The 15,000-nt window shown below is 39.9% G+C and overlaps 1 long non-coding RNA gene across 1 annotated transcript in view; it reads right to left on the reverse strand.

Moving 5' to 3' along the window:
* The window catches only part of LOC135096986 (uncharacterized), a 79,200-nt gene that overhangs the window by 33,603 nt on the left and 30,597 nt on the right, over window positions 1-15,000 (reverse strand). Inside the window, exon 2 of the long non-coding RNA XR_010265241.1 lies at window positions 11,840-11,913. This is a non-coding gene — a long non-coding RNA (uncharacterized LOC135096986). The remainder of the gene's footprint in view (window positions 1-11,839; window positions 11,914-15,000) is intronic.

Here is a 15,000-nt window from a genome sequence, read left to right on the forward strand (position 1 = left end):
TGGTTCACCTCTTCATTTTCTTTCTTCTTCCAGAGTCTCGTAACCTTCATTCTTATCATTAGCAACTTTCTCTTCATTTCCCTTTTTTTTTTCCTCTTCAGGTTTTCACTCCCACTTGTCTCCGCTGTACTTAGCTTTCTTTTATTCCGCCAAGTACTCCTTCTCCTCCTCCTCCTCCTCCTCCTCCTCCTCCTCCTCCTCCTCCCTCTCTTCCTTCTCCTCCTCCTCTTTCTCCTTTATCGGTTTATGTCTTCCCAGGTCGTGTTCGCCGCACGTAAGGCAGCGAGGCGTGAGAGAGGAAGATCGAGGGTAGAGGCGCCTCCCCCCCAGTAAACCTGCTACCCCCTCCCTACACAATGATCATTATTGTAGCAGCAGGTGATCGAGGATTCTACCTAACCAGTGGGAGAAACACGCGTGACAACTTCAGAAAGCATCTCTGTAGCCTCTGAAAATAGCCCTGGTGAGACAGAAAAAGCTCAAGAACACGAGGCTATAAGAACATTACAAAGGAAACAAGGGAAGCTGCAAGAAGCCATCAGGCCTACACGTGGCAGTCTTTACAAAACACATCAATTTCCACTAATCATTCATAAATTTGTCCAATCTTTTAAAACTCCCAAATAACTCTGCACTAATGACCTGATTCCTTACTCTATTCCATTCATCCACCATTCTATTTATGAACCACTCCCTTCTTGTCTCTTTAAGTCAATCTTGAACCTGTCAGGGAAAAAACACAGACGACCCGAGTGGAGAATAATGAAGGTGTTTATATCCAGGTAAATAGTGACAACACCTGAGCCTCTGCAACGTGTTTATTGTCCTGTAATGAGTCTTCTGTAACACCCGGGAGTGACGTGCACCCTAACTGCCGCCACTAGGTGAGGAATGAGTGCTGCTGTATACTAGGGATCGAGTGAGGAGAGACTGACAATGTGATCAATGTGGAGGGAACTTGTGGTGGTGGTGGTGGTGAAGGAAAATAAAGAGGAGGAAAAACAAAAAATAGTTATCGTGGTGGTGGTGGTGATGGAGGAAGAGGAAGATGAAAAGTAAGAGAAGAAAAAGGAAAAAAAAAGGAAAACGACGGGGAGAGGAGGTGAAGAAGAAGACAAAAAAAGGAGTAACAGGAAGACAAGAACAACACCATAAAATACAAACAATATAAAACAAAGAAACGAGGAACGAAAGGCAGGTTAAACAAGAACAAACAAACAAACAAACAAACAAACAAAAATTCTCCTTCACAATCGCAATTCTCACCTATAAAAATAAGTAAATAAATAAATAAAATAAATAAATAAATAAATAGATAAACAGAACATGATAACACAGCAATCATCTCTTCCTTAACTTTCTTCTTTTCTTCAACCCTTTCCTTCCTCCCTTCCCTCCCTCTCTCCCCCTTCGCTCCCCTTCCCATCCTCCCTCTCACCTCTCCCTTCCCCCTTCCTCCCCTCTCCCTTCTTCCATATCCCCTCAGGTAAGGTTTAATAGAATTTCAAGAATTATTTTTATTAATCTACACACGTAAAACTCTCTCTCTCTCTCTCTCTCTCTCTCTCTCTCTCTCTCTCTCTCTCTCTCTCTCTCTCTCTCTCTCTCTCTCTCTCTGTACATGTGACGCAGAAATATAACCATAACTATATTTGCACTTTAGTTTTGTAAATAATTTGAAAATGTTTGTTGCGTCAGACACTTGTGTTTCAGTGACGAGAAGAAGATGAGGTTTACAAGAGGAGAGGTGGTGTTCTACAGATTGGAAATTAGATCTTAGACCGCGAATGTTGCACAAGTTTATGGAAAAAAGTTGGGGGGGGGTTGTCAAGACATTTAGTTGATATCTGAAGAGCAGTCCAACCTGGGGACATTTGTGGTCCCCTTCCCAGATGAGGACTACGAGGTGAAGGATTGTATATATATATATATATATATATATATATATATATATATATATATATATATATATATATATATATATATATATATATATATATATATATATATATATATATAAATCTGGATGAGCGGTGAAGGAATGAGGGCAAGATAATGGTTCACAGTCATTCTTTCCCGCAAAAAAAAAAAAAAGGTAGATGTGAAAGAAAGGCAGTGTAGTTTTCATTGAGGACACTTGTGTGTGGAAACAGCTCCAGTCACAGGCAGCAGGAAATACAGACCATGTCGGAGAACGAAGCAGCAAGTTATTAAGTACGTAACTGTGTTGACACCAAGCAAATGTATACACCAAAGAGCACCGCAGCTGGTTATGTGCCACACCCATTATATCAAACTGCCTCGCGCCCCGCCAATGTAATCCTGAGTTAATGAATTAACAGCAACTCTACCAACGTGTGATGTCCTTGTGTGTATGTGTGTCTGTGTGTGTGTGTGTGTGTGTGTGTGTGTGTGTGTGTGTGTGTGTGTGTGTGTGTGTGTGTGTGTGTGTGTGTGTGTGTGTGTGTGTGCGTTTTCTACCATTTTCATCACTAGTAAATAGAGAAACTGTTTTAATACTTGTCTGCTTCCTAGTGCTGAATGAATAACACACATACATACACACACACACACAGACACACACACACACACACACACACACACACATACACACACACACACACACACACACACATTTTTTGTTAAGTGACCAGCAATGAAACAAGCACAAAAGGTGTGAAGTATCCTGTCATCCTTTACGCTGCCAGCAGTGTCTTTGACAGCCACACTTTATATCATTCCACAAAGGTTGATGAAAAGTCACGTAAGTCAAGGGGTTCGAAAAGTACCAGCTGTCTTTCTCCCCATTGTTTCATCCCGTATTCACCCAAATTTCTCTTTCTCTTTATTGTTCTTTTTTATTTCCCCCACTCTTTTCTTCCGCTCCGTTCCGAACAGTACCGAATTTCACTGACCATCGATAAAATAAACAGTAAAAAGGCTGAAGTACTCGGGCCACCCTGTCCTTCGTGGCCTGCCAGTGGTGCCTCGCAAATCCACACTTCACACCAACACGTTTCACAAAGACTCAGAAGTCGCGTCACTCAAAAGGCTCGGGCAGTACCTGAATTGCACGACATGGAAGGGACGCACACCGCTGCCGATGCAATACACCTGCCAGTACTCAAAACTGCACCACCTCCCAGCCCGGCAGCTCGAAGAGACCTTACACGCAGGTTTACATACACCAAGACCCCGCGAGGGGTTGCCAAGGTCTGCCTGCCGCTCTCCTCACTCGTTACAAGATATAATTCCCTTCCAGCTGCAGATTTCCATGTAGGCTTTCAGTACACGAGTTCCAGGCGACGCGTGGACAGACAGACAAACATGAGCAGCTTCTAGACCCAGTGTTGTTCTGCCTAACCTACACACCACAAGAAATCGCTGGGATGGAATGGATGTTACAGATGAGGAACTTAATTACAGTGACTTGTGGAAGGAAATGTTATTCTTTAAGGCTTGCATGTGGAGTTTATTGCTACGACCATCTAACCTAAAATGTAACGCTGGAAGTGACAAACACGACTCTAATAAATCTGTTGGAAGGAAAGGAGCCTCTTTTTGCCATACTTGAGAAATTTCCGTCATGGTAAATGGATAAAATAAAATATGCACTTAAGAGTAGCTTGCTTACACGCACAAAACAAGTGCCTCATGGTTCAGTCAGTTAACGCTAGCCTTTTCAATCTGCTCAGTTCAAACTCTGGTCACGTCCACCTCCCTCATCAAATAAGTAATAAATAAAAATAAAACATATACTTACGTACCAAAAATGAGCCCTGGAAATAAAACTAACGCAATAAATAAAGAAAACACAAACTTCTTCTCACTTTGCCAGGAATGTGGCTCAGATTTCTATCCAGAGGAATTGAAGAAGAAAAGAAAATGTTTGCCTAAGACTCCCTAGCTTGTAAAGACACGCTCTGGGATGAATCTGCCGCTATACATTAACAAAACACACCCTTTTCTATTCCATGAAACGAAGCCTTCACCTTGAACGTGGCTCAGATTAGTGTCCTCCAAAGTTTGGCGAGAGAAAAATGAAATATTTCCTTAAATACTGATAAAACTTTTCCTAATGAACATGGTTTGCAATCTGCCCACAACAATTCCGATAATCAAATAAAAAAAAAAAACGTAAAATCTACATCAGAGAAGGATTTGCACTGCCACATTACAAGGCAGAGATAAGGAATTCTAACCCTTCCTTAGTTTTCTGGAACGTGGTTGAAAATAGTCAAGAAGAATTAAGAAAACGAGAATACATCACTTAAACTCACTAACTTACACAACAAAAGGAATCACATTAGTATAACAAACACAGACTTAAGTCATGTATTCGTTGGTCCTCACTTTTCAGGGAAGTGGGCGAGATTCTGTCGTGATGAAATAAAAAGAACAAAAGGCCAACGATAAAGAACTGACTCTTCCCGCCTCACACTCCAGGCACGTGGTGAAATTCTGTCTTAAAGACCTTACAAAAACAATACTTAAGTCACACACCACAAGGAATCGTATTACCAAAACAAAAGCTTCAGGTAAAGAGTACTCCTCTCCTTCACTTTTCTGTACCATGCTACAAATTCCCTCGAAAGAAAGAAAGAAAGAAAGAAAGAAATATCATATATATATATATATATATATATATATATATATATATATATATATATATATATATATATATATATATATATATATATATATATATATATATATATATATATATATATATATAAACAAGAAAATTAAACTTAATACTTCCTAGGGGACGTAAGAGAAGGAATCGCATTACTAGAAGAAAGGTTAAAGATTTCCTCATTTTTCTCCTAAAAACTGAGAATACAATAAAATATCAGCTTAAGACACACATAGCAGATGGAATGGTATTATTAAAGCAAAGTACAAGATGTGTACTGAAGACTATTAACGTTACATCGCAGAACAAATCACATCACCAGAGCAAAGTTTAAAGGTAAACAAGACACAGGCCTCCCCGCTCTGAAGGACGTGCTTGAAATTTCTCCCCTGAGGAATTACGAAAACGAGAAAATGTCAGTTTGAGATTATCGAACCAAGGAAACAGAAGGAATCGTAGGAGTAAAACAAAGGACAGAGAGAAGTAATCCTGTTTTCTCACTTTTCAAGAACATGTTTGAGATTTATGTCGTAAAGAACTTTCAAAGTGAGAAAAAATATTTCGTGGAAACTACTGAAGTTACGGCAGAAGGAATGGTATCAGTACAACAAAGGCTAGGGATACAGACTATTCATCCCTCCTCACTGTGAAGGAACGTGGCTAAGATTATGTGCTGAACAATATAAAAAGTCACGGCATAAGGAATGGTATCAGTACAACAAAGGCTAGGGATACAGACTATTCATCCCTCCTCACTGTGAAGGAACGTGGCTAAGATTATGTGCTGAACAATATAAAAAGCCCCTCCAAAAATATCTGTTAAACATTACTATATTTACATAGCGCAGGGATTCGTATTAATGAAACAAAAACTGAAGGTACAGAATTGACTCGTTTTTCATCACTTTACAGAAAAAATGTTTTTAGAATTGTGTAGAATTAAGACACGAGAATATATCAATTTAAAACTTCCTGACCCACGAAGCAGAATGAATATTAATAGTAGAACAAAGGCTATAGAAAAAAAAGACTCTGCCCTCAGTTTCCTGCAACCTGCGTTTAAGACCTGCCGTGGAGACCTTACAAAACGAGGACTGCAAGTTGGAGGGAAATCTTTACTGGTTTATATATATATATATATATATATATATATATATATATATATATATATATATATATATATATATATATATATATATATATATATATATATATATATATATATATATATATATATATTAAAGTCAGAACCCGAAATCAGCCAAAACTAGTTTCAACTAGTCAGAACTAGTAGTATAATTTATTGTTTGTAAAAACTAGTATTACCTAGGCAAAACTAGTTTCTTAACATAAAGGCTCGGTAAAACACGAAATGTATTTTACACCTAGTTTTACCTACACACTTCAGTCAAAACTAGTTTTAACAATTGTTAAGTTTGGGAAAACTAGGTTAGACTAAAAGTGAAACTGGTGTAGTGCCGGGGAAAACATTTCTATGTATAAGTAGCATTAGGGAGTGGAGTGAACCATGTGGGGACCATAAGGGTGGGACTCGCTTGACAAACACCGGAAGTGAGGACGCTGGCTTGTCAGTTTTTGTATGTTTCAGTCCGCTGTCCTCCTGCATTGACACAGGTTAGTACGTGTGTTGTCCTCTGATATCAGATTATTGCATTGCCGTTTACCTTAATTGTTATTTCTTTGTTAGATGTTACTGAGTCATAGTTTGTAGGGTGGGGGAAGGGGGGGGAGGATTCATTCTCATTTACCTGGTTCACTGATTTACTTCACCTTTCAGTTGTTCGTGAGCCACCAATACAACAAGATGGCAACTTGGAGCTCACCTGACCATCCTGAACACCCTCTTGACCGCCCTCCTAACCAGGCAGCTGACACTGAATATATGCAAATATGCAAAATATGCAAATGTGACAGCCGATATGATAAAGCTCTTCTTGACCATGTGTGAAGTGTGCCAAAGTAAGAAAAATAAAAAAATAAAAGAGGACTTGTTTCCAAACCAATCTTACACTCAGAGCTAAATAGTCGGTGTCAAGTGGACTTAATTGATATGCAGACACAAGCAGATGGAAAATATAAATTCATAATGGTTTATCAAGATCATTTAACTAAATTTGTGATACTACGTGCATTGCAATGTAAACGTGCTGAAGAAGTTGCTTATCACCTTGTTGATATTTTTTTAACAGTGCATTTTACAGAGTGATAACGGAAGAGAATTTGTAAATAGTGTTATAACGTCCTTAGCTTCTTTGTGGCCAGAGTTGAAAATTGTGCATGGAAAACCAAGACAGAGTCAAAGTCAAGGGTCTGTGGAACGGGCAAATCAAGATATTGAAAATATGTTAAGTGGATGGATGAAAGACAATGATACAGCAAGGTGGTCCGAAGGATTACGCTTTGTACAATTTATGAAGAACAGAGCCCATCATTCTGGTATAAATCGAAGCCCATACAAAGCAATGTTTGGTGTAGAACCAAGGGTTGGCCTTGCAACAACATGCATTCCACGAGAATTGATTAAAGTTGTAAATAATGAGGAGGATTTGGAGAAGATAATTGCACATGTAAACAAGGACACTGTTGGGGAATCTAATGTTGCTTTGCAGATGACAAATCAAGATGACATAAATTCACGATCTAGTAATAGAAGTGAAGTGTTTTCGAGTTGTGTGTGTGAAATGGAAATAAGTGAAGGTCACTACTGCTCGAAGTGTGGCTCACATATTCACGAATCTTGTGGAATAAACGTTGAGAGCGGCAAGGATATCTTTGGATCTAATGTTATATGTTTAAACTGTAATTCTGAAGCACAAACATCACATGATAGGCAAGTAGCTAGTACTAGTTTGAAAAAGCAGGCAAAAAGAATGAAGACAGTATCTGATGCGTCTCACCCTCCAGCAAGTGTGGGACAAAATGTCACTGTACCAATTCCAGATGTTGACAAGGGAAAAGGAGATTTGCGGAATATCATTGCAGTTGTTTTAAACAGAAGTGAGGATGAATTGTATAAGTTAGGTACTAGAGACGGCATTCTTAAGAAATTGTATAGTCGGTCTGAATTTGATGTGTGTAAACAGTTATTCCTAGATGTGAAAGATATACCTACCGACAAAAAAATATCTTTAAGAAGTGCAGCAACTAGTTCAAGTGTGGGAACAGGCCAAGGATTCTTTAGATGTCATTGTACAAAACATTGTGCAACCAACATTAGCAAATGTAAAAAAAAATAAAGTCCTTTGTAATTCAAAGTGTCACAATAGTATGTCATGTAAAAACAAATAATGAATATCTTTGTAACTTCAATTACTAGCGCTTTGTCTTGGGTCTGACACAGTTTGTTTTATTGAAGAGTATGAGGTGCGTTTCATTATTATTGTGTTTTATTTTAATTAAGTTGGAATTATAAATTGATAATTGTTTTAATGAATTTTAATACATTTCGTTAAAAATAAATTGTGACAATTTGGCAGAGATTTTTTTTCCTATATGTTATCAAAGGTACCGCTACATAATTTTGATAGGAATAAAAGCATGTTTATCATTGCATGTCCGATTAAACATTTGTTACTACACTTAGTGTGGGAAATATATTCCCACATATGTTAATAGACCAATAAACGTTTCAGCCACCTAAAAAGATACTAAAATGAGCTACAAACACAAACAAATTATGTTTGAGTTCCCCAAAAATGGTACTCAAATGAGCAATGGTACTCAAACGAGTGGTCATATCCCTCACCTACTTTTGACATTCAGTACCGTTGCTGAATCTAGTTTTACCTTACACGATCAGATAAAACTAGATTTAACTAGTTAAACTTTAATATTTCTAGTTATATCAAACACATTAAGGTATAACTAGTTTTGCCTAGGTAATACTAGTTGTTCACCAACACATTGAAAATACCTAGTTAAAACTAGTTTTGACTGATTCCGGGTTTTGATTGTAATATATATATATATATATATATATATATATATATATATATATATATATATATATATATATATATATATATATATATATATATATATATATATATATATATATATATATATATATATATTTTTTTTTTTTTTTTTTTTTTTTTTTTGTAGGGAGGACACTGGCCAAGGGCAACAAAAATCTTGATTGAGTCATGCTTTGTTCGACCGCCGTTTACCCGCGCTTGGTGACCAAGCAGCCGATAGCAGGCGGCCAGGACAACCCCTTTGGAGGGGACGACAGGGTAGCGGGCTAAAGCCAGCACTACTCACACCTACCGTCTTCAACGGCACAGGTGATGCGAAACCTACCTGCCGAAGTCGCCCCCGACAGGATTCCGGTTCTGAGGACGCCACCCTCAGCCAGGCGATTGGCTATCTGCTTTACTAGACCCGCCGCAGCACGAAACACCAATTCACAGACTGCGAGCTCTGCTAGGACGCCCTTGATCCGAAGGACGGACACAGAGGCTCTATGCCCGCCCCTCGGACCCGGGGGGGACTGGTACCGCATCCGCACCGTGTACCCCATTATCAAAGCCATGAACCCGCTGGTATTTGAAGGCAGGAAGAGCGCTACCCACCCACCAGCGGGCCGTCATCCCGGAAACGCCAGAGTGACTACCGCTGTCGAGGGTAAGTGGGTTTGACCCACCGACTCGGCAAATCACCCTGACGGCCCCCACCCCAACAAGATAGAGAACTCCAAGGAGCAGAAGGACTCCGGATCAGTGAAGCTGTTCTAGGCTCCGAAGCCTGGCGGAACCCCATTACTCTATGAACGTTCATTGAGAAGGGAGGATGGAATATTTTGTCCAACTCCCCGCCTCACATTCATCTCGCGGGGAAGCACTTTAGCCGTAGGCCCAATCCTTTAGGCTTGTTCCTACGTTTCCAGCGGGCGCCACTAGGAGGCAGACTTCCCCAGTAACTAAGTCTCAAGGAGGGTTTTCACGTCACTCGGGAAGTCACGGCATGACACCATCCCGGGACCTCCAGGAGTCATACTTAATATATATATATATATATATATATATATATATATATATATATATATATATATATATATATATATATATATATATATATATATATATATATATATATATTATTGTTCTTTTTTTATTAATATTATCATTTAAGAGCTCGTGACGAGGACAACAAACACTACAATGTTCCTTGAAGACTGTGAGTGAGAGGGAAGAGGTTGAATTTATTTTTGTATTTATGCAGTGAAACCTCGTGAAAGAAAAAAAAAACTCTCAAGACGCCAGAGTGTGGGAGTCTATAGGCAAGTCCAACAATTTAATCCAAATGTGAAGCAAAAGGTTTTATTCTCGTGAGGTTCTCTGGTCTATTCCAGTTCGTTTGGTCTCCTTATGAAGGGCGTTGGCAAACATTTCTTCCTCTCACTTTCTTAACACTAGGTGGACACTTTACTGGAAGTTACCAATTTTCCCGCACGATAGTATTCATGATCGAAGCGCCCCCGCGGTGCAGTGACCAGCGCCTCACTGCATCAATGATTCTAAGTGAGTTATGACGCCGCAACATCCACGTGAAGGTGACGAAAAAGGTTTCCATGATCGAACGCGTAACCTTCAGACTGCAACACGAACGACGTACCACAGAGCCTACCAGAGAGAGAGAGAGAGAGAGAGAGAGAGAGAGAGAGAGAGAGAGAGAGCAATGAGAAGTTATATAGGTAGATAACAGACATATAAATAGATTGATGAAATTAGACCAGCAGATGCATATAGATAGATAGAGAGATACATAGATATATGCAGAGAAAGAAAAACACAGATAGATACAGAACAAAACTGAGGTAAATAGAAAAAAAAATACATTGATGTATCGGCACAAAGACTAATGAACAGGTAGACAGACAGACAGACAGACAACCAGCTAACATCCGCTAACCTAATCCCACCTCTAGCATAACTGAGATGCTTCATATTCACGTTATCCAAATTAGTCAATGTAAATACCTAAAGGCCAATTCTGCTGCTGCTTCCTTACCTCCTCGTGGACACACACACACACACACACAGAGACAAGGTAATGACTCGTGCAATTACGTGGCCTGCGGGGGTCGTTACTACTAAAGCTGGGGAGTGGAGAAACTGGGGGTCGGGTGGCAAGGTAAGCAGGAGAGAGGAGGCGAGGCTAGAAAGACAGGGTTGTGGAGGTTAGACTGAGGAGGTGAGGCTAGGGAAGGCTGGGAAGGTGAGGCTGGGGAGGCGAAACTAGGAACAGGAAGCTGGAAAGATGGGGCTGGGGAGGTGAGACTAGGGGAGGTAAGGCTGGGGGGAGGCTGGGTTGGGGTGGGGCTGGTGGGGGTAAAGATAAACCCATGGCAACAAGTCACTCTCAATTTAATGAGATGAACAATCATTCTACTAAAGAGTGTTGATTCACCTCAGCTCTCTCACTCTCGGCTCCACACATGATTCCTCCTGTGAATGAGTTGATGAAGTGGAGTGAGTTGATGTGGTGGAGGTGAAGGATGTGGTGACGAGGGAAAGGCAGTGGATGATGGTTATGAAAGTGATGGAGGATCAAACAGCGACAAGGAAGTGGAAGATAACATCGGAGTGGTAGAAGGTGGAACGGCAGAGGATGTGCTGGTGGTCAGAAAGACAACAATGGTTAATGTTTACGATGATTCCTGATTGCAGACATTACGGTAAACATTCCAGAAACAAGTGTAATATACCGGGGAATGCTGTGACAGCGGCGGGATGCGTGGTGACTGATGAGGGGCAGAGACGCCTAAACAGTAGGCGCACCGCCCACTCTCGCCAACACTCAAGCCTATTTTCGTGTCCCTCAGCCTTACAAGCTCCCATTTCGAGCACCATTCCTTTAGATTCATGGCACTGGAAACACTTACATCCTAGATAGTCATATGAAATACAAAAACTAGTAAATATGCAAAATTAAGAAAATGTTAGTTATTAATGTTCTGGCAACTGATTCTTCAACCGTTTGCTTCCTACCAGCCAAGCGAGGCATGACACACCAGTTTCACTAGCAGTGTATGTCCAAATACACTCATTACCAGGTTAACATACCTGGTGACCACTGTGGACAGGCTTTGGGAGAGTTTTGGTTCACCTAAAGCCCAAAAAAGCGTTCAAGAAAACACAAGACTCACGCGTACACCACAACAAAGCTGACGCCACTGACCACTGACTGACTGGCTCAAGTGAGTCGCGGAGCTTCTCTTCCTTGTCTCGAAGCCGCTCGGGACTTCGGCGGCACTGTCAAATATAAAACAACATGGTAAGATGTGCAGAATGCTTTAAAAGTTTCAAAATATGTATGAATAATGCATTTCGGTACAATATTAGTAACATTCTACACTACAACTGCATTTCTTCATAATCTGGCACCTTTTTTATATCCTTTTCATATTGCAATGGACTCACTTTCTGCTTGTAAGAAGGAAGAGCGAGAGTACAGAGCAAGGTTAGGGAAGTGAGCCTGGAGGACCCGAAAACCCTTTGCAGCATCATATAACTGAACACTGGCCAGTAACACAAAATACCGGGGCCACAGTTCGGATTTGGTGTTCTATAAGTACTTTCCCTACGCATTTCACACAGAGAGGACAATAATGGGGGTCTTGAAGAGTGTGTCCATAATGGTGATGCTGCAGCTCACGTCATGCATTACCATTAACAAAAAAATAAGTAAATAATAAAATAAAAAAAATAAAGAAAGAGACCAAATTAATCATCATTGCGCTCTTATGAGAGAACCATTTTCTTTCAGTAACCCGCGGTGGTTTTACTAAGTAAACATTAAACTACCTACACTTGGGAAGCTTTACTAAACGTTGTCCCCACTCTGGTGAACATTGCTTGAACAACGATAGTGTAAATCTTTGGGGAGCTTTACTAAACATTCAGTGCCCATTTATGTGAGTATTGCTTCAAAGATTATAGTGTAAATCTGAGAAAGAAGACAAGCAGACCCAACACCTTAGAGACACAAACCCACACCAGACAAATAAGTAAATAAATAAAATAAATAAATAAACAAACAGATAAATGAATGAATAAATAAATCAATCAATAAAAAGACAAAGAATCTTCATACTCATCCTTCATAACTCTCCAGTCGCTTCATTCCAGTCTCCCGCACTTTCCTCCTCGCGTCGTCTGGCTGAAATAAATGGAGGTGAAGACGAGAGCTTGTGTAATGTGGAGCGTGTCTGGTGTGCTCAATTTCCCTGACCTTTAAGCAAGTATTGGATTATCTGACACACACCGGATGCTCACCTATTTACGTCCCCCAGACTATCACCTTACGACCCAGAAAGGTTCCGCTGCGTCTGATGGCCTCGGGTCCTCTACTGACCAGCGCGATGGGGCCACTGAGTGCTGGATGGTTTTGACTCTATACTGTTGAGACTTGCGTTTGTACTGCATTCCCTTGTATCATGGAGCCTAAAGAGGACAAAATTAGCCTCTTATTCTCTCTTCCTTTGTTTCAAGGCAGGAAAAGTCCCTACAATGCTGCACAGTTTTTACAACATATTTATTTAGCTATGCGTTTGTACTGCAGTCCCTTTTATAATGTAGCCTAAAGAGGACAGAATTAGCCTCTTATTCTCTCTCTTCCTTTGTTTCAAGGCAGGAAAAGTCCCTACAGTGCTGCACAATTTTTACAATATATTTTTTTTTAGACTTGCAGTCCCTTTAATATCTCTGTAGCCTAAAGAGAAACAAAATTAACATCCTATTTATTTTTTTATCCCTTTAATTGCAGACACTTTTCTTATGACTGCCTACTTTTCATATAGATGCGTTTGTGCTCCAGTCTCCTGAATAATTTAGCAGCCTGAAAAGGACAAAGGCAATCTATTCTCTCCTTCCGTGTGTGACGAGAAGTCCTTTTTTTAACCAGTAAGGATTACTCACTTCAATTGTACACATTTTTATTTTTTTTTTCCCATGACTCTCTATTTGTAGATTTTTTTGGTATTGCAGTCTTTTGGGAAGTGTAGCACATACACACACACACAGAGAGAGAGAGAGAGAGAGAGAGAGAGAGAGAGAGAGAGAGAGAGAGAGAGAGCTACGTCTAATACCTGGACACTGCCATGAGGTACAGACTAAGTCAAGGCCCAGCGCAGCAGCAAGGTCAGGTGGAGCGGACGCATTATGACAGAAACTAACTTCACAGCAGAGAAACTACCGTGAGGAGGGATCGAAGTCAGCCTTTAGACCACCATCCCACCACTGCATTATTTACAGGCAGAGGAGAACGAGTAGCGTCGGGACTGTCACTCTAACTCTCAGGGAGGTTATGCAGACACACGCATGGACTTTGAAAGACTAAAACAATGGAATATTTGAGTTTTCGTCAGCGATTTAAAGATTTGGCGCTACAACATCTCGGTCATGTGGCGCCGCTACAAAATTATGAAAAGGCATAACAATTGTGGTTGAGTAAAAAAGCAGTAATACAAAATGTTAAAAATAAATAAATTTGTTAAAATCAACTAAAATTAAGATAATAATTGTGAAAATAATGATTATATATATATATATATATATATATATATATATATATATATATATATATATATATATATATATATATATATATATATATATATATATATATATATATATATATATATATATATATATATATATATATATATATATATATATATATATATATATATATATATATATATATATATATATATATATATATATATGATGAAACTTATGACGAAGGAAAAGAAAGAAGAGAAGGAATAACTATAAATGAAAATATTAAAACAGGAAAATCCTATAATAATCTCTGCCGTGGCGACGGCAGAGGAGCAGCGCCAGGGTTTCGACACTCGCTCCTTCTCCGTGATGCTTTTCCTTTCAGGCGTTTGACACTCTTCTACTGGAGCATGAGTGTGCTGCTGGCGTGGCCCTCCCGCTGCACCTTACACACACACACACACACAGACACACACACTCCTATCCCCCACTGACTGACACCCACACACACGTACACTCAGACTTATTCCTCCCAACACACCCACAGCCCAACACACACACACACACCTAACCCTCCCCATCACGCACCAGCCTCCATGCATACCTCCTCATCACATATACCGCCTACTCCCCTTCCTCCACCAGCACCTCATATATATTTTAGTAGTGCACAACCCAACACTTCCAGCAAAGTTTGATGTACAGGCATGTACTACACGCTCACTCGCTCGCTTACACGACGGCGCCCACCAACTTTTGAGGAAAGTATAAAAAGGAAATGGCTATCCGCGAGTTTGCGAGTGTAGCAATTTTGCCAAAGGTAATTCCAAGGGAGGG

This window comes from Scylla paramamosain, unplaced genomic scaffold (genome assembly GCF_035594125.1).
Source record: "Scylla paramamosain isolate STU-SP2022 unplaced genomic scaffold, ASM3559412v1 Contig10, whole genome shotgun sequence".
Taxonomy (NCBI): domain Eukaryota; kingdom Metazoa; phylum Arthropoda; class Malacostraca; order Decapoda; family Portunidae; genus Scylla; species Scylla paramamosain.